This window comes from Bemisia tabaci, chromosome 3 (genome assembly GCF_918797505.1).
Source record: "Bemisia tabaci chromosome 3, PGI_BMITA_v3".
Lineage (NCBI taxonomy): Eukaryota > Metazoa > Arthropoda > Insecta > Hemiptera > Aleyrodidae > Bemisia > Bemisia tabaci.
Genome location: NC_092795.1, coordinates 42,916,131 through 42,936,930, shown reverse-complemented (window position 1 = coordinate 42,936,930; position 20,800 = coordinate 42,916,131). Strand labels below are relative to the sequence as shown.

Below are 20,800 nucleotides of genomic sequence, written 5' to 3'. Positions count from 1 at the left end.
AGTGAACCGGATAGAGTGAAACACACGAATACGAATAAAATCACTAAAACAGCGCAAAAAGTACACCTAATAAGATGCGTTTTGCAAGCATTAATACGCGTATGAGAAGAGCATTTTTATGGACTTTTGAGGGGAATCAATTGTTCGGAAAAATTAGGAATAACTGTGAATTTGGATCATAGTAATGTAAAAATTGAGGAATTAAATTAAGAGATAAAAATTCGAATTCTTATGTGCACTGATTTACCTCTCATTTAATTTTAACAATTAATTGGAGTGCCAAAATTATTAACATATCTCAAAAATTTTTCAATTCGACATTCACGTGTGACATATTTTACTTCAAATGTAAAAAACTTAACTCTCAATTGCTTCACTTTCTAACACGCGAATCTACACCTCAAAAAGTAAAAACTCATTGCATTGCTTCAAACGTGAATATGACTCTTCCGCATCTATAGACCCGCAGATTACAACCCTCAGAGGATGTCATGCGAAACAGAGAAGCAATAAGCTCGAAAAAAGCTGTAGAGAAATTAATCGATGGGAGCACAGGAGAGGGGGCCGTACGATACGGGAGTGACACACGCATGAAGCATGGAAACAAAATTCGCAGGGAGGAGGGTAAGGGGGGTCACGATAAGAACCGAGCATGCAATGGACAGATACGCAACTAAATTCTGAAAAAATGAAGTAGCCGCAATTATTATCACTGTAAAAGCAGCGATGAAGAATTACACTTTAGAATCCTAATCAGAGAATGCAGCGCGAAACTTCCGGAGCAAAACAAAATAATCCATCCGGGAGCGATGCAGGACGAAACAATCGATGACATGACTTAAAATGAAAGCAATTGCGCAGAGGAGGCGAAAAAAACACTTACCCTAATCCGAACACAAATGGTAAAACACTGTCAACACACACTACCCCCGGAAAAAATTAAATTTTGAAGAACGAGTCCGAAAAAAACAAAGGGGGGTAAGAAACCCGACGAACAGTATCACACACACCCGGCCCGCACCGACATGAATTCTCATCTGAGGCGAGATCTGAGGTCCCGCACAATCCAGCGATCCGATCCGCCGAGGGCCTTTTCCTATGCACGCACAAGTTGGGTTGGTCAAAGACCGGTGCTGCTATCTCTTGTCGTTGCGGAGTGCATTATTTTTATGCGTAGAGAGTGCTTTCCTCCCCCTCTCGCGCTCTTTCCCTCTTCCCGTCCGGGACTCCTTTTTTTAACACGCCCCGACTTTTATCTCTCTGTTCATCCTCCTTTCCTCCCCCGTTTCGTTTGCATTTTGACGACCGAGCCGGGAGAGTCAGAGACTGATAGAGCTCGCGGTCGCCCTTCTCCAAGTCAGTTTCCTTTAGATTCAAGATCAGAGTAAGCTAACAGGCCTGCCTATCCCTTAGTTATCGAGAGAACAATTAATCCTTCCTTGTTGGTGCATTTTTACACACAAAAAAGAATATACAATAATTTTCCTCTCTTGCAGTGCATTTTATTAATGTTTGCTGTAAAATATTCATTTCTGATGAGAATCAGTAATTTACTCTAGGACAATCATTAAAAAGCGAACGAAGAAATTTTCCCTTTTAATCTGATTTAAAAAAAAAAAAAAAAAAAAAAAAAAAAAAAAAAAAAAAAAAAAAAAAAAAATAGAATGAAACTCATCAAACTTAAATTGGAGTTCAAATTTGAAATTTCGTCCTCCCCATCGGTGCTGCACGTAGAATTGTCAACATGTCAAAGGATCAAAGTTTACATATTTGGATGGTCTCATTGTTCAAATAGTTGGAGCCAAGACACGGGGAAGAGAAAATAATTGTAATTTTGAACATGTTCCTCCAGGAAGTTCTAAGTTAGACACAAAGGCTATAGCATTGAAATGCAATCATTAATTTGTATGGAATTTCAATTGGGCCACACTTTATATAATATAGAACTATAATTTCTGGCATGGTAGAACGCTCTTTCAACTCAAAACAACGTGAAAACAAAGGTGGAGTGTGCAAACTTGGGTTCAAACCCAACATACAATACTATTTGAACTCCGCAGTGGGCCGGGTTGCATACGCTAATTTTTTCGGGCGAAATATGAGACTTCCTTCGGCTTTTGCGCGGTCGCAATAAACGGTTCTCGCGATAAGGTGCAAGTACGATCCGTATTATAGCAGTGGTTAGAGTAAAGTTTATATTCAACATTTGCATGCATAAAAAACGAAGCATAATTGCTCAGAAGAGGAATAAAATATGCCCAAAATTTTGCGTCTTGATTTTATGCCGGAAAAAATGTTTCATTACGGCACTTGTCGCATTGAACGCACACATCAAAACAAATCCTCTACTAACAGCTTTTCAGCAATAGTCAGAACATCTACTTTCGGGTTTCCACAACTCAAGTTTCAAATTGAGTGGGGGTTCACAAAAATAACCTTAATCCATTTCCTTTTAATATCTAAGTAAATTAAAAGTCCTGCTAATGAATAGCCACTCAATACAAAAACTAACGGAATTAAAAGCCATAACCTACCTTAAAGGTAGGTATTAGAGCCTGCAGCTTAATTTTCCTTCAAGAATAATACACGCTTTTAGAATTGAGAGGCCCCTCAAGAGTGGCGTTACATTGGTAACTCAAAATTCCCTAAAATATATTACCGTCGTTTTTACAGACTACCGTTCAATTTTCTCTTGTCATATTGTCTTTGGGCATATTTCATTCCTCTTCTGAGCAATTATGCTTCGTTTTTTATGCATGCGAATGTTGAATATAAACTTTACTTTAACCACTGCTAATACGGATCGTACTTGCGCCTTATCGCGAGAACCGTTTATTGCGACCGCTCAAGAGCCGAAGGAAGTCTCATATTTCGCCCGAAAAATTTAGCGTATGCAACCCGGCCCACTGCGGAGTTCAAATAGTTGTATGTTGGGTTCGAACCCAAGTTACAGGTTCAGCAATGTTTTGAGGCTTTCTTTTGCTAAAATTTGCGGGTTCACTATTCAGCCCAACACAGAATTTATAGATGTCAGGCGCGTAAGACGACCGTTGTTATTCACATTTCAGTCATTCATTGTTGGGTCTCTGAGGGCGTAGCCATAGCTCCCGGTCGGTCCCCACCATTGCCGCGATACTATGGCTAACAATAAGAGTCAAATCTTCGACAAGCGTGCGGTATAGCTTCTCATAATTGGATCTCATCGTTTGCGATACCTATACGTTACGTAGGTTTAGGCTTCTCAAAGATTAAACACAGATACATTGGAATGCCAAAGGCTAGCTATGCTATCAAATAAGGGAGGAAGCTATGGTAAACGTCTGGCATTTTCATCTGTAAGTTTTTAGCCGTCTTATATCCTTTTTGTTTCAATTGTTTGCGTGAGGCATCATTGTAGAATCGTGTAATTGAATTATGGTGCATTTGTTTATCGGCTTGTAGCTCGATGTTTATCATCGTTTTCTTCCTTATTAGACACTGATTTGGATCAAATATGGGTGTTATTTTGAAGAGCAGGTGGGCAGGCCGGCAGGGTATTGCACCTTAGCGTATTTCAGAGTTGACCTTTTCAAACCATTTAGGTCGATTTGGATCTCCTCTAAAATTGATTTCCGAATTTTTTTGCAGTCCTCCCCCACCCCCTTATAGCGATTTTTACCTCCCCTCAGAAAATTCTACCCTTTTTCTACTGAGATGCCCAGAAAATCATTTCTTGACCAAATTCACAAATTGCATCGAAACTGTTTGGAATAATTTCAGAATTTTCCGCTTCGCGATTTGGACATTGTTTGAGGACAACTTTTATGCTGTTTTCCCCCACCCCCTCACAGCGAATTTTACCTCCCCTCAGAAAATTCTGCCCTCGCGCCATTGCTTGTGCCCGGAACGACCGCACTGAACCAAATTCACCAATTGCATCGAATCTGTTGAGAATCATTTCAGTTTTTGCGCTTTGCGACTTAGGCATTGTTTGCGGACAAATTGTTTGCTGTTCTGTCTCCTCTCCCCCATATGGAATTTTACCCTCCCCCTCCCTTTCAGAAAAGTCTGCCCTTGTACCACTGAGTTTCCTTGAAACAACATCTCTAGACCAAATTCACTAATTTCATCGAAACTGTTCGGAATAATTTCAGTTTTCCGCTTTGCGACTTGGGCATTGTTTGAGGACAACTTTTTTGCTGTTTTGTCTCCTTTCCCTCGTATCGGATTTTACCTACCCACCTCCCCCCCCTCAGAGAAGACTGCCCTTGTACTATTGTGATGCCCGGTGCAACATTTCTTGACCGAATTCTCCAATTGCATCGAAACTGTTGAGAATAATTTCAGTCTTCCGCTTTGCGACTTGGGCATTCTTTGAGTACACGACTTGATCGCGAATGTGGGATGCTTCTCCGCTTTGCGACTTGGGCATTGTTTGAGGACAACTTTTTTGCTGTTTTGTCTCCTTTCGCTCATATCGAATTTTACCCCCCCCCCCCCCCCCCATCCCACCTTCCCCCTCAGTACCTACCTTCCCCCTAGTCTGCCCTCGTACTACTGTGATGCCCGGAGCAAAATTTCTTGACCAAATTCCCCAATTGCATCGAAACTGTTAGGAATAATTTCAGTATTTTCCGCTTGGCGACTTGGCCATTCTTCGAGAGCACGACTTGATCGCGAATGTGGGATGCGTGCAAGAGCAATGAGGTTTCGGGAGGCCGGGAGGCTCGGCTCCTTTGGTGGCGGGGTTCGCCGGGCCGTTGATTAATAGGCTCCAAGTGGGAAGCTCACGAGCGAGCACGGAGCAAGCTCAAGCTCGGCTTCCGAATTGGATTCCATTAACCTTGACTCTTGGTTTTGTTTACGGCTCCGACTCCGGCTCCATGTTTACACATCCCGTTTATTCACACCGACTCCACGATTCATTCAACTTTTGAGCCCCGGCTAATGAGAACGTCTCGCGCCCTCCTATCGTCGTCGCCGTACGCCATTTATGAAAAAAATGGCGTTGCAATACGGGAATAATGGAGATGTTGCATGTGTGAGGGATTTGCGATTTGGCCATTGGTTTTAATGTAAAAGTTCGCGAAAAACACGATGGTGCCACTGGTTTCCTCTGAAATTATCTCCCAAGCTCAAAAAAAGCTCTCAAAATGAGGCCAAAATGGAGGGGATATCCCACCCTACCCTGAGAATCCACCTCTACATCTAGACAAACTCTCTATGCAAAGATAAGGAGCAAATACATTGTCAGGGCTGCCACTTCATTTGGGGACTCTAAAATTGAAAACACGGCATCACTGCTAATGTATTAGTTCCCTATCTTTGCATGGAGAGTTTGTCTTGATGTAGAGGTGGACTCTCAGGGTAGGGTGGGATATCCCCTCCATTTTGGCCTCACTTTGAGAGCTTTTTTTGAGCTTGGGAGATGATTTCAGAGAAAACCAGTGGCACCATCGTGTTTCTCGCGAACTTTTACATAAGAACCAATGGTCAAATCGCAAATTCCTCACACATGCAACAACTCCATTCAATCCGCGACGAGGCCAACTCAGGGGAACGAGCTGCACCGTCTGCCAGTGCATCGAGTCAATCAGAGAGGTCGGACATGAAATTTTTGACTAAAACTGCAAATTTTGATGTTTACTTCGTCACATTTTAAACTTTGAGGGATCCGCGGAGAAGAACGGTCGCAAAGGTCATATTAGCGCCTGCAAAGGCTGAAAGGAATACTTCGCGCATTTGCGCCCAACAGTGAGGTCGGCGTGGAACGCACTTAGCGCCTACTACGATTGCTATAACATACCGCCCGCGTTCCGGGCTCAGTCACCAAAAGTTTCGGGTGTATTGCCCGGAGCATTCGAAGCGCTCAGCAACGCAACTTAGCGGCTCTCATCGAGAGCAAAAGCTCTCGGGTTTAAATCAGTGTAAGGTATATTTCCGTCATTTCGCCTCGTGCTAATCGCCATAGAGTACATAGAGTCGTAATGTAAGTGGCAGCTGGCGCACTTTAAGCATTTCCAGTCCCGAATTCCGAGACTCCTGTGTGACGCGTGTCACTTTTTCGATACATAATCGATGTTTGCGATACACGGTACCGGTCATCCGATGCAAACAAAGAGGATAGGAATCACCACGTATTCCACATCGCCATTTTGGATCGAACATGTATCGAAAAAGTAACCCGAACTCGGCACACACCGGGCTCGGAACTCGTAGAGCATGAACATGGCGACAGCTCTCCGATTTACATTACGACTTTATGTACTCCATGTAGTCAGCCCTTCCGTTAAACTCAGCAAAACCCTAGTTCGTGGAACTAATTCGCCAAAACCGCGTTCGTGCAGACGAGGCCCGAAGAGCTCCATGATCTGATCAAACCTAACCTCCAAAATTCCCGACATGTCCATGCTCTTCTCTTTACAGGTACTCTAATCTTGATCATCGTTAGAAGAAAGGAGGGAGAGAGGAAGAGCACAAAAAGAGGATCATTCACTGCAATTTTCCGTTTTTAATATTACACGGGCCAGGACCGAGGGTCAACTTTGCCGGGGCAAATTCGTGAGGGGCTCAGCGTTGGGCTTGGCCCGGTCGAAAGGTGCGGGCTGCGGCCGTGCATCGGATGCAACGCGCGTCCCGCGTCGGCGCGCGGTTTAAATGGTGGCTCAGCTTTCGGTTTTCGGCAGTCAACGCCACCGCTGCACCCCCCCCCCCCTTGCCCCCGCCCCTCGCCCCCCTCGGCCCATCCTCAAGGTCAAACCGGCAACCGTCGTTGTCGGCTCAAACTTTCAGCTTTATGACCGGTGCGGAAGGAGAAAGATTCCCCATATGCTAGTCCATACCCTTCTTACTTTTCTAATCATATTCACAATGTTATTTTTGTGAAAAGAATATTTTTTGGGTCTTGGTAAGTTAAAAATACAAACTGACAACTGACAGGACAAACTGATTGCGGTAGACGCACGATTCGTTAGCCAGTAAGTTGGAATTTTTTAGCCAACGAGCGTTAAAAATCAGTATAAAGCTGAAAATCTCAATACAGAGGGGAAAAGCTCATATGAGCACGATTTTCCTTCATAGAGATACGCTGCTTGGCGAGACGCTAACGACCATTCAGTGTCATTTGCAGTTGCCTTCCTGAATGGTCGTTCCTAGTGTTGCACCAAACAGCATATCTCTCCGAGGGAAAATTGTGCTCATGTGAGCTTTTTCCCTCTGTATTGTGATTTCCAGCTTGCTGATTTTTAACGCGCGTTGGCTAAAAAATTCCAACCTACTGTCTTAAAAATAAGACCCTACAAGTTTTCCAGGAATTAACGATTGAGATTTTCCATCTGTTTTGTCCCTCCTCGCTTCCTGTTTCTATTTCTTCCTTTTCTCCTCCTACTTCGGGAAAGGACTTAATAATTTCAATAAATCAGCCTGAGCTTATCAGTACAGAGGAGGATGTAACACAATTTCCAGTTTTCAATTTTTCATAGTATATTATATATATTTGATAGTAATTAAATTAGTCGCCCCCTCTTTTGTGTTGTAAAATTTTGTTTTCCTACTACGTTCTATGTTATTGTATGTGGTTTTTTTTTTTTTTTTTTTTTTTTTTTTTTTTTTTTTTTTTTAAATTTTTTATTTTATCTCAATTGATTGAATATTCAGCTGGAGTTGCACTCTGCTCTTTGCCAGGATTGATGAATAATACACAATTTCCCACAAAAAGTGGCACCAACGCTCACCTGCCCGAGTCAACAATCGCAACGGCAGCGCTGCAGCGGACTAAATGAGAACTACAAACCGCAAACGCGGCTGCGCAGAGCTTTGGCGCGCGGCGCACCGTAGTTTGGCAGCCGAGGGGGGCTGCGGGCCCGGTCTGGAAATGAGAGGGGGGGGACGAGTGGGCCCTTCCCGAAAACCGCCGAGTTCGCCACGTGGACTCGCAGGTCTAGCGTCGCGAAGGGCGAAGCGCGAACCTTAATCACAGCTGCCAAGTCTCTACAATTTCAGAATTCTAATAAGTGGCGAGAATTTGGAACAGGATTTTTTTTTTTTTTTTTTTTTTTTCAGAACATGATGAAAGCTAGTATGAAGGTTAATCACACACCCAGTCGTAGGTATTGAGGGAAAATTGAAAAGGGATCATTTAGCTGGAAATTAGTTCCAACTGCAAATGACACCTTGCAGCTTAATTAGTGGCCCTCCCTCTGTTCTACTCTATCATTGACTTGATTCTTTGCAAATCTTACTCTTCATTCCTTCATTCATCAATTTCTAACACATACAGCTTATGAAACGGCTTATGAATTGCCGGAAGTTTAAAAAATCTAGAGGATTTCGCAGATTTTTTTTCATTTTTGGTGTAATCCGAGTGTCAGCTCAACTTAATCTTCCCTCTGCTGTAGTTTCAGGTACTACACGGAAAAATGTTGAATGAATCAGAACTTCCCATAATTTTGAAACAAGAGCTTACTAAAAATATAAGTTTAAAATTTGAAAAATGGAGGGCACGCGGTAAGGCTTAACCGCCTGAGTTTGTATAGTGTCGTTGCTGTAGAGAATGGCTTATCTTTTACTATTATTCTTGGTAATTTAACTTGATTTTTTTTTTTTTTTTTTATTTTTTTTTTTGGAACAAATATAGTTTATTATGATTAATACATGTTGCAATTATACTTGACAGAGTATAACCCGAAGAATTGAAACCTATCTTTTAATTATTTACATATTGTTTTTAAATGTTTTTCCCCCGTGTATGATTTCCCTTTAAAAGTATCGTAACTCAAGTTTTGGTTTGAACTTGCATTGCATTGTTTGAGAAATAGATGAAAGCGATGAACAGGGCAAATTTCAACGGATAAAAATAGTTTAAATAAGAATTGACATCGATGGCCTCTCGACGAGATGTGGCCGATAAAATGCAACAGCCTTGATTTTTTCGGCACCGCTGAGCCACTCAGCTCCGCGCCGCGCTGCGCCGGGCCGGGTTTATGAGTGGGCCGTATTATACATATATGTCGTGGAGTCTTTGAACTCTGTTGTGAATTGTGCAACCGAGGTGGGGCTTGTTCCAGCGGCGCAGCAGGAGGGGAAGACCTTAAAAACGCTTTTAGCATGCAACTTAGCGAACGGCCTGGAGCTTCGGGCCACCTCGGCATGCCACGCGCGCCGTACAGTGCGTCGAGTCAATCAGAGAGGTCGGGCATGAAATATTTTACTAATACTGCAAATTTTGATGTTTATTTCGTCACATTTTGAAGTTTAAGGGGTGTCATTAAAAGAAACTTTCACGAGGAAACCACTTTTAAAACCTCGAAGTTTTGTATGAACGGAGTTATAAGCTTTTAAAGTTTCCAAATTTTGTCCGGCCTCTCCTATTGACTCCATCCACTGTGCGCCGCGCCGCCGTTTCGCCGCCTCGAAACAGGAAAACAATCCTGCCTGCCCCCCTTCCTGCCCCCCTTCCTGCCCCCCCCCCTTTCCTATGCACACGTTGCACATGAGTCCGCAGAATGTCCAGCGATTGTGAATTTCGCTCACCGGAACCAAGAAAGCGAACTTCTTTTAAACTTTAACTCGATAAGTGGAAATTACAGTAGACTCTAGATTATCCGGATTAATCGGTGCCGGGCCCGATCCGGATAAAAAAAAATCCGGATAATAATAGTAAACACAAACACCACCAACCAACACCACAGTATTCTTATTATGTATACATCATGTACATACCAACACGAATTTAAAAGGTTAACGCCAAATTGAACGACTCAATGGTGATTGTCAATGTTAGCCGACAACGATAAATTACAATACAACGATTAAAGCGCGCAATGCGTGAAGTATTCATACAGTCTTGTAGCCGCTAATGTGCGTTTTAGGCTAACTAACCGACTGCACTGCGTTTGGCGTAATGCGAGAAGTATTTATGCGATCTAGTAGGCGCTAATGCGTTCCACGCCGACCTCACTGTTTGGCGCAATGCGCGAAGTATTCCTTCAGCCTTGCAGGCGCCAATATGCCTTGCGACCGCTTCTCCGCGGATCCGCTCACTTATCGGAATGCGTACGTAGTTACATGGTTGCAAAATCGATCCGGATAATCCAGAGTCCGGATAATACGAAGCCGGATAATACAGAGTCTACTGTACCTTCCTAAAGATACGTTTATTGTGTTGATAACTTCTGATTTTTACTTTCGAGTCAATTTGGGACTGTTCAAGTATGACGTAAGCCATTCGAGGGGGAGGGGAAGTGAACTTGTCACGCGAAATCTTAAAAGTGGGGAGGTGGATGAAACTCTTAGCCCGACCTTGCGTACGTTCACTTTAAAAAAAAAAAAAAATGTTCCTCCTAAAAATAATTTTTCCAGGATTCCTCCATTACATTTGAAGATGGTGGAACGGAGGTTAAGCCGGTTTTAAGTAATGAGGGGGGGGGGGGGGTATGGAGTTGTCTTGCGGGTGCCTTGCGATGGGGAGGAGAGTGTGAAATTAAGTCAAACATGCCCTTCCGTAATACTTGAGAGAGCCTTTCACCTCAGGAGTTACCGAGAGAAATGTGATTTGAAAATGCCGTTATTTTTATAACATTTTTAACGTTTCTCATTCTTAAAAACACAACAATTACATGCCTATTTTGCCCGGATTGTTTCGGTGGTATACGCAATAAGCGTAATGCAGCTATTTCGACTCTTCTGTGGCTCAAATTGCATGGTCTAATATTGAAGGGGAAATCTAAGTCCGCCCACATTTTCACCATTATATTGGTTCAATTCAACTTGGAATTCACCGACGAAAGTCGAAAGGCAATATAAGAGAGCAGGAAGAAGAAAATGTGCCATAAAATATTAATTTGAATATTTTCATCGTGGACAAAGATGTTTCTTTTTCTATTTTTTTTATGAGCAGGGAAAAAATGGTAGGTTTGCCTAAATTTTAAATGGTTTGAATTTTTTATATAAATAAAGAAAATTCTTATCAAATTGTATAGCTTAAAATATCAGAAAACGCATCATACTGTATTTGTTTATGAAATGTATAGTATTGGGACTCATAAGCACAACATCCAGTGATTTGGAGGGATAATCCTTTGTTATTTTCTTTAGTCACCCTTTTTATACATCCTCCTGCTAATTTTGCTATTTTCAAACGTCTCCTGCTTCTCTCATGTTGGTCGTTATTTTATCAGTGTATGGTGATGAAGGAGGAAGCAACATTTAAAGGAAAATGTACCTACAACGTACTCGATTGGGGAAAATAAACTCGCTGAAAAGATAGCGTTGAAGATCTTCCATCTCGAACGACGCGGATGTCAAAACTTCTGTATTAATGCTGAGAGGTTTAGTGTAACAAGTTAGTGGGACAATGCGTTTCTGGGAACGTTGGTTTATTTCACGTGATTTTGAAAGTTAGCTGAAAAGTTCCGTTGTTCTGACTGAACAAATTAAAACTTTCTGATGAAGACTTTGACGGTCCCAAACTCTATGCCATGATTCATAATTTTGTCCCCTTTCTCCTCCTTGCTTGCGGTTTGTCTGTTGTCCCGATTGACCGCCATGTAGCTTTAACTATACCGCTTGAGCCTTGCGTATTTATCGTTCTCATCGTTTCATTTTCATAATTTTCCTTCGAAGTCCGTTTCTCATTTTTCTTCTGATACGGAGTTTTATCCCTTCCTGCTTCCTCAATTTTGATTCTTGCACGATGAATTTTCTTTAGTGGGTTTTTTTGCAATCCTCTTACGTAGTTATTCAAGCTGGATGTATCCTTCTGCTGGCGTTTTCCTGCGCTCAACAATTTTCTTCCTTTTTCGTTTTTTTTAAACAGTCAATTGAATTGAAGATTTCTAGAATGCATATCACAAAAATAGGTGCAAATACGTGAACAGCGGAATAGAGGTTAAATGGATTGCACTTTGCAAAAAGGAACCACTAGCATTGCAATGATGCTATAGGTTTGTGCAACTTCATCTTTTGCAATAAAATTGCGGAAATCGTGAAAAACTGTGAAATTTAGATGGTAATTTTTGTCTTAAATTTACAGTTTTTAGCGAGTAAAATAGAAACTACTAATGGATAATCGGGTTTTTCCTCCAAGACAAAAGAAGTTGCACAATCTTAGCAACATTGCAATGCTAGTGGTTCCTTTTTGCAAAATGCGATCCAAATAATCAAAACGGACGAGAATATGGATCTCGAAACCCGAGTTTGAATCTCGTCATCGAGGCAGGGATAGCTCGCAGACTACCTCCCACGCGAACTTCTCATTTTTTGCATGCTCTACTCCTGAACGCCAGAGCGGACCGCAAACTAGACCGTGCACATCCCTCCATCAACCCCCACCCACCTGCTGCCGGGCGCCCAATGGTCAGTTCGCGGAAGCGGCTCTCATTATGCGCATCTGCGCACCGCTGGTTCTGCGAGCGGCGGCTCAGAAATGGCGAATACACTCCGCCTCATTTCCATGTGCGGAGTTTTTTCGCGACCGCTTTTGTTTTTGCTCGTTTCGGTCCGCTGCCTCAGCCAATCGCCTGCTCCCGTTGCCGCTGCGGTGAACCGCTCTTCGCGCTGTCTTTCGCAAAATGGCGAATAATCTCCGCCTAGTTCAGCCAACACGTCGTCATAAAAATGGATTTTTGCTTGCGACTAAGTAATAAATCCTCACTTGATATCCTTATCCTGACAGTGATAAACACGTTTTTCACGTGACTTTATTTGCTGTTTATTGAATTGGACTCCCAATGGATTTCAATACTGTATGACGTATAGCCGGTCGCCATAATAACCACTCTTTTACTCCAAAGATTACTGCAAGATTTTAGCATCCATGCATGATAAAACAACAACCAAAAAACTTGGGAAAAAAACACACACCCTCACAAATGTTTATATTTTGTTAAATTTATGGGGCATGGAAATTCGAAATTCCTCGACCGATTGTACCTCTATACCAAACTTCGTTGATTTATGCATTTAAAGTGTTAAGTTACAGATTTAAACACGATTCGCTGATTTTGGCTCCTTGAATATGGATTTACGCCTTGAATTCCAGCAAAATGTACCTCCAGGTTTAAACACCGAACTTCTTATGCAGCAAGCACCGCGAAGAGACCTTGTTTCTCAGGAAAGGAGCACTGAAAAAAAAGTCACTTGGTCCTAGAGTCCAGACTCTTAAAAACATTGGCAAGAAAAAATACTCTTGATTCAATCAGACTTTTTGCTTGATTCAAAAGGAAATCCGCCTAAATCAAGAAGCTTGGCCCTTCAATTCAAGAAAAAGTAGGATTGAATCGAGAGTATTTTTTCTTCTCAATGTTTTTAAGAGTCTGAACTCTAGATCCAAGCGACTTCTTTTTCCATTGAGGAGGTCTAAAATTCCGAATTTTAGCTTAACGTAATTCATGGACAATTTGTTACAAATTTTGAGATACATTTGTAGCATACAGGTTCTGCTTTTCCTAAGGAAAATACTTATAGGAAGAAAGGGTGCACCGATCATGTTCTCGTGGTTTGCATGAGAACATGCTTTTCGCACAGACCTCTGCGAAAGGCTCTCAACCATGTCATTGCGGCTGAACTTCAATCGATTTCCCATGCAACATCGACCAGTCCTATTTCCGCTGACGCGAAAGATGGTTCCGACGCGGAACCCAAAATCCCACCCATCACCAAGTATCTGCGGACCAGCTCGACGCCTCTCACTCAGGTGAGCGTTGCGTGCAGTGCGGAATTGTCAAATTTCGCTAAAAAGTGGCATCGTTAGTGGAGAACAAACCGTGAGTCCCGGGCGAAATTTGGGAATTCTCACGTCGGTCGACCGGCGCGTCCCATTCCCCTTTTATTCGGTTTAATTTCCGGTGCTCGGTGACCGACAATGATCGGCGCACAAATCGGCGGTGCATTCAAGAGAAGCGATCATGCAATTATTCCCTGATCTACGCGCCGTTTACAGGATGGCCGGGCACTGGAGCGACGAACGGAAGGACTCTCGGAAATGGGACAGCCACGGATGAGTCCGATGATAATCCGTCGTTCTCCTCACGAAAGAACGTAACTGCACTTCCATGTTGCCAAATTTCCCCGCGCAAAGTGGATTTTTACCGAGATGGTTTTGGGAATTTCAAATCGAACATAATATACTAATTTTTCTTCTGATCTCGAGTGGCTAAAAATCAGATCCTAATAGGTCTTGCCAACGGTAAAATTAATTAGATTGGTATTATTCGAAAACACGGAAAGTGAAAATTTAACTCACATTGGATCATTAGAGTCCAGACTCAAGTTACGAAATACATAGTGTACAAGAAAGAATACTCTTGAGTTCAACTTCAGATTATAATGCTGTAAATCAAAGGAAAAAGTCCGGCACCCCATAATTTCAAGCGGCAATCGTTCTTGATTCAAGGCCAAAAATCAGATTGAATTCAAACGATGATATATTTTTTCTTGTCCATGTTTTAAGAGTCTGGACTCTAAATCCAATGTGTTTTTTTTTTCCAGTGTAGGAAATTGAATTGTTCAAGTCGATTGCGCAACGTTGGAATGGAGTTACGTTCCTTCGTGCGGTAAATGACGAATCTAGCTCTAGTTAAAATTCTCCTGATGCTTTGTCTCCATGCCATTGACGGTTTTTGAGATGATTTCTTTGCGCGATGCGATGATCAGCAGGCTAATTGATTTGTTTATTTTGTTTTTGATGGCGGGAGGTTGACACAATTTTTCTAAATTGGTTGCATTACACGGAAAAAAGAGTACTAAAGGATCGTTAGATTCCTGATTACTTCGTCGTTCCCTAGACTAGAGAACGTAACTACATTTCAATGTTGCAAAATTTCCCACAAAGTGTCTTTTTATCGGAAAACTACTGAACGTTTGTGAAAATCTCTCTGATTTTTTTCGCTTGCACGGAAAATAAGCAAAATTTTGGACGGAAATCGCACGGTCATCCTCTTGCAAAACTTAAACTAATTGGCATTAAATTTGGCAACATTGGAATGGAATTACATTTGTCTTGGAAAACGACGAAATATAATTTATGATCCCCATTTGAAAATCTACCATACTACCGTGCTAAGCAAGAACGCCGTAAATCCATTAAGATTTTCCCGCATTTTTTGGAACTTAAACTTAACATTTTATAAGATAAAAATTGTTTTACCCATGCACCTCAAATTTTCAGGTTAAGTTCTTTATAGTATTGGCGAAAGAATTCTGTAAAAACATTGTCCCAAGTTACACAAGTTTTTCTGCTATGATACGATTGCTTCCAAAAAATGTAAAATGGCGTTTACGGCGTTTTTGCGTTGTACGGCAGTATAGATTTCTGACAGGGCTTACCAAGCGGCTGGTAAAACTAACCAGAAAACTGACTGAATACTAGCAGCACAAGCACTAAATTCCCTGAGAATCATCATATCATCGCTCCTCTAACGTAAGAACGTAATTCCACGTGGAGATTCCCGGAGCTAGCTTGAAAATGGATTTACGCCCTGAGGTTAAATAAAATGCACCTTAAGGTTTAAACACTTAAATTGTGCGGCGAGTACCGCGAAGAAACCGGCTTAGCATCTAAAATATTGATTTTCATTTTCCAATAATGATACCATAAGCGGTTAATCCAAATCGATTCGACGGGTGGCAACAGTGCCAGCAAACTTTCTCGAGTTACCCATTTTCCCCCTACAACTGTGAATTGTTGCCGAAGGCTACATTTTTGGGTGTTCTCTGTGCCAAAAGATACAGAGTTAACCCATTTTATGCTGAAAGCACATTTATCGCATTTCCATTCCCACCTTAAAGCGCAGGGCTGGATTAAGGGGATGGCTACATGGGCCGTGGCCCATGGTGGCAAATTTTGCAATTTTTTTAAATTTAGGTATAAAAAAATCGGATTTAGAAAAAAAAAATACAAACGAAAAAAGGCGACAAAATCTCTCATTTCCTGAGAGTACAGTAATTTCTAATTTTGTCGTCTTTCAGTGATACAAGTGACAGCACCTTTAATTAGTCGAGTTAAGAGAGAAACCAAACACGCAATTTGGCCTGGAACGGCGCGACTGAGAGAGAAATGATGACGAGGACTTGAGATGAAAAGGAGAAGCCTCGGCGCGGCGATCGTCGGCATGTAACACATATTAGCGCCTACAAGACTGCACGAATACTTCACGCATTGCATCAAACATAGTGCGGTCACTGTGGTCAGCGTGAAACGGATAGCGCCTGCAAGAATGCATGAATACTTCACGCATTGCGTCAAACACAGTGCGTTCAGTAGCGGTCGGCGTGAAAATCATAGTACATATCACCAAAATTTCTGACAAGAAGAAAGGCTCAGCCGCCGTAATTATGACAATTTTGAAAATTCTGCTAACACAAACCCTTCCAAATCTTTCGAAATTCTTTTCATTTGCGTTCAAAATTTTGTAAGTCCACTCGGTTGGGTGTAGAAACAACTGAAATGACGAAAGTATCTCGTTGAAGATTGCCCAGATTCACGAATAAATCAGCGAATAACATGAATCTCGGTTGGCTTCATTATGTAAATTTATTTCCTAACCGTGGCAACACTGCGCCGTAAGCTCCATCAACTTTCGTGCAAACCCATGGCGCCATCTATCCGCACGGCCACGCAGATGTGAATTTTGGAGGAAGTGGGGGCTGGGGCTGGCAGCGCGGCTAGGTTCGGCTGAAAACAAGAGGAGGGCAGTTCTGGACGAGCGTATTCCGAACTTTTTCGGATCGGCGGGGAGAGTGGGGTCCTATAAGTTTTGAGGTCATCGACCAAAACAAGTTCGCACGCAGTATGTAGACCAGATGAGGAGGAAAATTATCTCCAAAGGTCGCTATTACGATGCAAGGTCTCTTTTAACCCCTCTCAGGTCCAGTTCACGTAATTCAGTCTGAAAAATGAACTGATGATACGTTATGGGATCAAATGGACGTATCTCTGTCAAACAGAAATATGCGCATTATGACGTGAGCCTTGTTATGCATATATTCTTATGGGTCCCAGGGCTCATGTCTTAATGCACATCGTTCCGTTTGACAAGAGCACGTCCAAATGTCATGGAAAACTAATCCACATCGAATACGAACCTAGGTTCTCGCGCGTTTTTTATACTTCGAGGGAACCGATCAAAACGATGGAAATTTCACCAGGAAAATGTTGTACAACGTTTAGAAAAACGATTATCAATGGAATTTTAAACATTCCCATGTAGAGGCTGATTCAAGTCGTTAGCTTTCAGAGGAATTAGCCTAACGCAAAAATATCTTGAAATCAAAACCCGCACATTCAAGTATTAGTCATTGCTACTGATGAAATACAGCTTTGAAAGTGCAGAATTACATAATATCACTTGCGTTAAATGATCTTTTATAGAGACAACACTTTTAGCAGAATTTTCTGTTCAAAGTACTTCTGCCTAATTTTGCAATTTTTGCTTAAAAAACTTTGACATGCCTTTTAGTTTTATAAAGCGAGTAAAACGAGTATATAAAAAAATTTAAAGCCTCCCGTAAATGAAGAATTTAAAACAAATTTTTGCATGATTTTGAGTAAAACGAGTTTAACAAACGTTAATTTTAGTTTTGCATACACGTTTCATACATAAATACTGGGGAGATACATACGACCCCTTGACCGTTTCGCGGTCCAACTCCCGCAGTAGCTCGCGCCACTCTTATGATTTTATATTACATGAATATGGTTAAAACTTCTTTATTTACCAGAGGCTTTGTTAATAGCCGACTACAGAAATTGCATGCCTCCATGCTAAATGGAATTCTTACCTGGATGTAAGCATCAGGAGCTATGAACTGTCGTGTGATGATATAGTTCAAGATGAAAGACAAGGGCAGTCAAATTTCATGGCCTGGATATCGAAAAAAATATTTTCCAAAACTGGCTGATGTAAAATGTTTATAGAGACTCCAACGAGTGTTTGTCAGATTGAGCTAAAGCATCAGAACATTTCGATACTTGAACACACGAAATGGCAGGTTGAACACAAACATTGACAGGCACACACGAGTTGACGCATTGAAGCGAGTCTTGAGAGAGTCGATAAACCGAACTATAATTAAACACGGGGAAAAATCGCGCGGAGCTATTTGCGCGAACGATTAAAACAGGACTTTAGACGAGAGAAAAAATCAAAGGACTGAACACTTATCGGTGGGATGAACACAGAAAATTGCAATTTATGAGTTCAAAACGAACAAAACAAACAGGCTGTGGGGCCGTGTCAACAGATAAAGGCTGCGTCGTGCGGAAATGACTTTGTTTGCAGAATTTTGCATCACTGAAATGCCGCCACGCTCCACGTCACGAGACGAGAGCAGCGTTCCTATGAACCTTGTTTGTGGCGCAATACAAAACACTCAAAGTGCCACTCGTGAATTATAAAATCTCCAAGAGGAGAGATACGAAAGTAGGTTTCCGAATGTGCGTAAAAACAACAGCTGTGCTCCGGGTTAACAAACTCCTCGAGTCGGAACTCGGGAGAAATGGGTGTTTTTTCCAGAGATGACGAAACTGGATGATGAGCCGATGAGCGGGAAAGAGTGCAACTCAATCCGAGCCGCTCGCACAGGCGCGGAAAAGCGGTCACAGCTCGCGGCAAATTTGAGCACTTCCAGATTTTGGCGCTTCCCTGCGGAATCGTGGACTAGAACCAAGCTTTGTATCACAGTGAAACGATGCAACAGTTCAGCGCGATTTCACAAACGAAATTTGTTTAGGATACTGCACATGTGAATTTTTGAATTCGGATGAAAAAAAAGAGTGTAAATGCAACGATCGGCTGGTGATGATGAGTTCTGTTCAGTTGAGCAAAATTCGGAGAACACGAAGGAGCGATGGGGAGATAGGAAATGAGGAATAAAGCACTGGGGGGAAATCGCATAAAATTCTGCCAGTGCTACACTTGAGCAATGCCTCGGAAGTTCATAGCAAGAATTACACACCTACTCGCTAATTTTGTGACTGGAAAGTTGACAAATTTTGATTGATTTTTGCTCTGAGAAGTTCGTAACAGGGATAAAAATCGAGAGGAAGGTGGCGAATGTATCTTCAAAAACGTATCGCGGTCGGGGGAAGTAAATTCAACAGGGTTTACTTCTTTTCACACGTGCACTGGAGTTTCGAGAGAACCGGAAGTGTAGCGTGAGGGGGTGGGGGAGGGGTGGGGGGGCTGAACGAGGTCGATAAGCTTTGAAGGGTGGTGAAAGGGCGTTCGCGGGAAATTTTGGTGAAATTCGGACGGGGGCCGGCGAGCACTTTCTAGCGCACAAGTGCCACGCACAGAAGCATGGACGCACAAACTGCTTCTCTGGTGCACGCACAATTCCAACTGCCGAATCCGAATGCGCGCCGGAACCCGGGCCTCCGACTTCTCGCTCGGCTGCCAAACGCATACGAAATCGGATCAATTCCCTCGACAGCTGTTCCTCGGCGAGGTCGCATCAAAGGCGCCTGCGTCGCTTTTGCAACACGGGCGAATTTGGTGGACTGCACTGAAAAAAAAATCTCTGTGTATTTACTAAAAAAAGGGTAAAATTACCAAGAATTTAGGGTTCTATTTGATCCCAGTTTTTTTTTGGTAAAATTACCATTTATGGAATTGGTAATTTTACGGAGAAATCTCGGTAAAATTATTGAACTTTCTCGGTAATTATATACTGGACCTTGGTAAAAACGCCGATATTTTTATCGACTGTGGTAGAATTACCGAGATAAAACGGCAAAGTTACCGGGAATTGATTACCAACAAAGTAAAAATTCCGGTTTTTAGGTGAGCTTACCAGTCAGTCTTGGTAAAATTACCAATAATTGGTAAAAAAAGTAAGATGGTAAAGGTACCAGCGGACCTTGGTAAAAACGCCGAAAGTTTTTTTTCATTGTGGTTAAGACAAAAAGGTAACGAGTGTAAGTTCGAGGAAACATAAGCGAAACCCTCATATTGCAATAGGAAAACATCTGTATCGCTGATATATGGAAACTTAACTGGCTTAACGATCTTGAGAAAAAAAATTGGGGGAGGGTGGGAGGTAAATTGCTCGGACTTTGCAATGACTTTACCATATCCATCAAGAATAATAAAACAACCCCGGCTAAATGTGTTAACTTCTATGAATTGGAGTATATGCGAACCCTCAGCACTGTTTATAACAGTGAAATTGTGATTGTTGTTTTTACCTTATTTTTTTCTCGCTCTTAGCTCACCAAAAAAAAAGCCACTTGGGTCCAGAATCCAGACTCCTTTTAAAAAATACTTTTGATTCAATCGGATTTTTGCTTGAATCGAGGGTTCAGCCTCGTAATTTAAGCGGATCTCCTTTCGATGCAAGCAAAAATCCGATCGAATCAAGAATATTTTTCCTTGTCAATGGTTTTAAAATTCTGGACTCTAAATCCAAGCGATTTTTTTCCAGGGTTCATTTTTATTAAAATTTTGTACAACCTCTCGAACAGGTCACTCCTCTAATTCTGTTGAAATAGGTAAAATGAACGTAAATGCCATTTTTTCTTGTGCAAAACTTTAGTTTGTACAGTTAAGTCGCAAACTTGCACTAGAAAAAAAACCAATTGAATCTTGAGTCCAGACACTTGAAAACATTGACAAGAAAAAGGACTCTTGATTCAACCAGATTTAGGCTTAAATCAAAAGGAAACCCGCTCAAATTAAGAGGCTTGGTTCTTGATTTAAGCTAAAATCTGATTGAATATCAAAAGTATTTTTTCTTGTCGATGTTTTTAAGAGTCTGGACTCCAGATCCAATGTGTTTTTTTTTTTTTTTTACCAGTGTACATTTTACTTTCGTTTGTTCTTGT

General features: G+C 41.8%; 1 protein-coding gene across 2 annotated transcripts in view; it reads right to left on the bottom strand.

Annotated features, from left to right (window-relative positions):
• The window catches only part of LOC109037603 (uncharacterized), a 75,736-nt gene extending 56,964 nt beyond the window's left edge, over positions 1-18,772 (bottom strand). The window contains exon 1 of one of the 2 annotated variants that reach the window (XM_072298409.1): positions 17,758-18,772. The gene's annotated coding sequence lies outside the window, so the exon portion shown is untranslated. Of the gene's footprint in view, positions 1-883; positions 1,406-17,757 lie in introns of those variants that run through there. The other variant, XM_019052363.2, reaches the window with a different exon arrangement.
• Between the last annotated feature and the right edge of the window lie 2,028 nt (positions 18,773-20,800).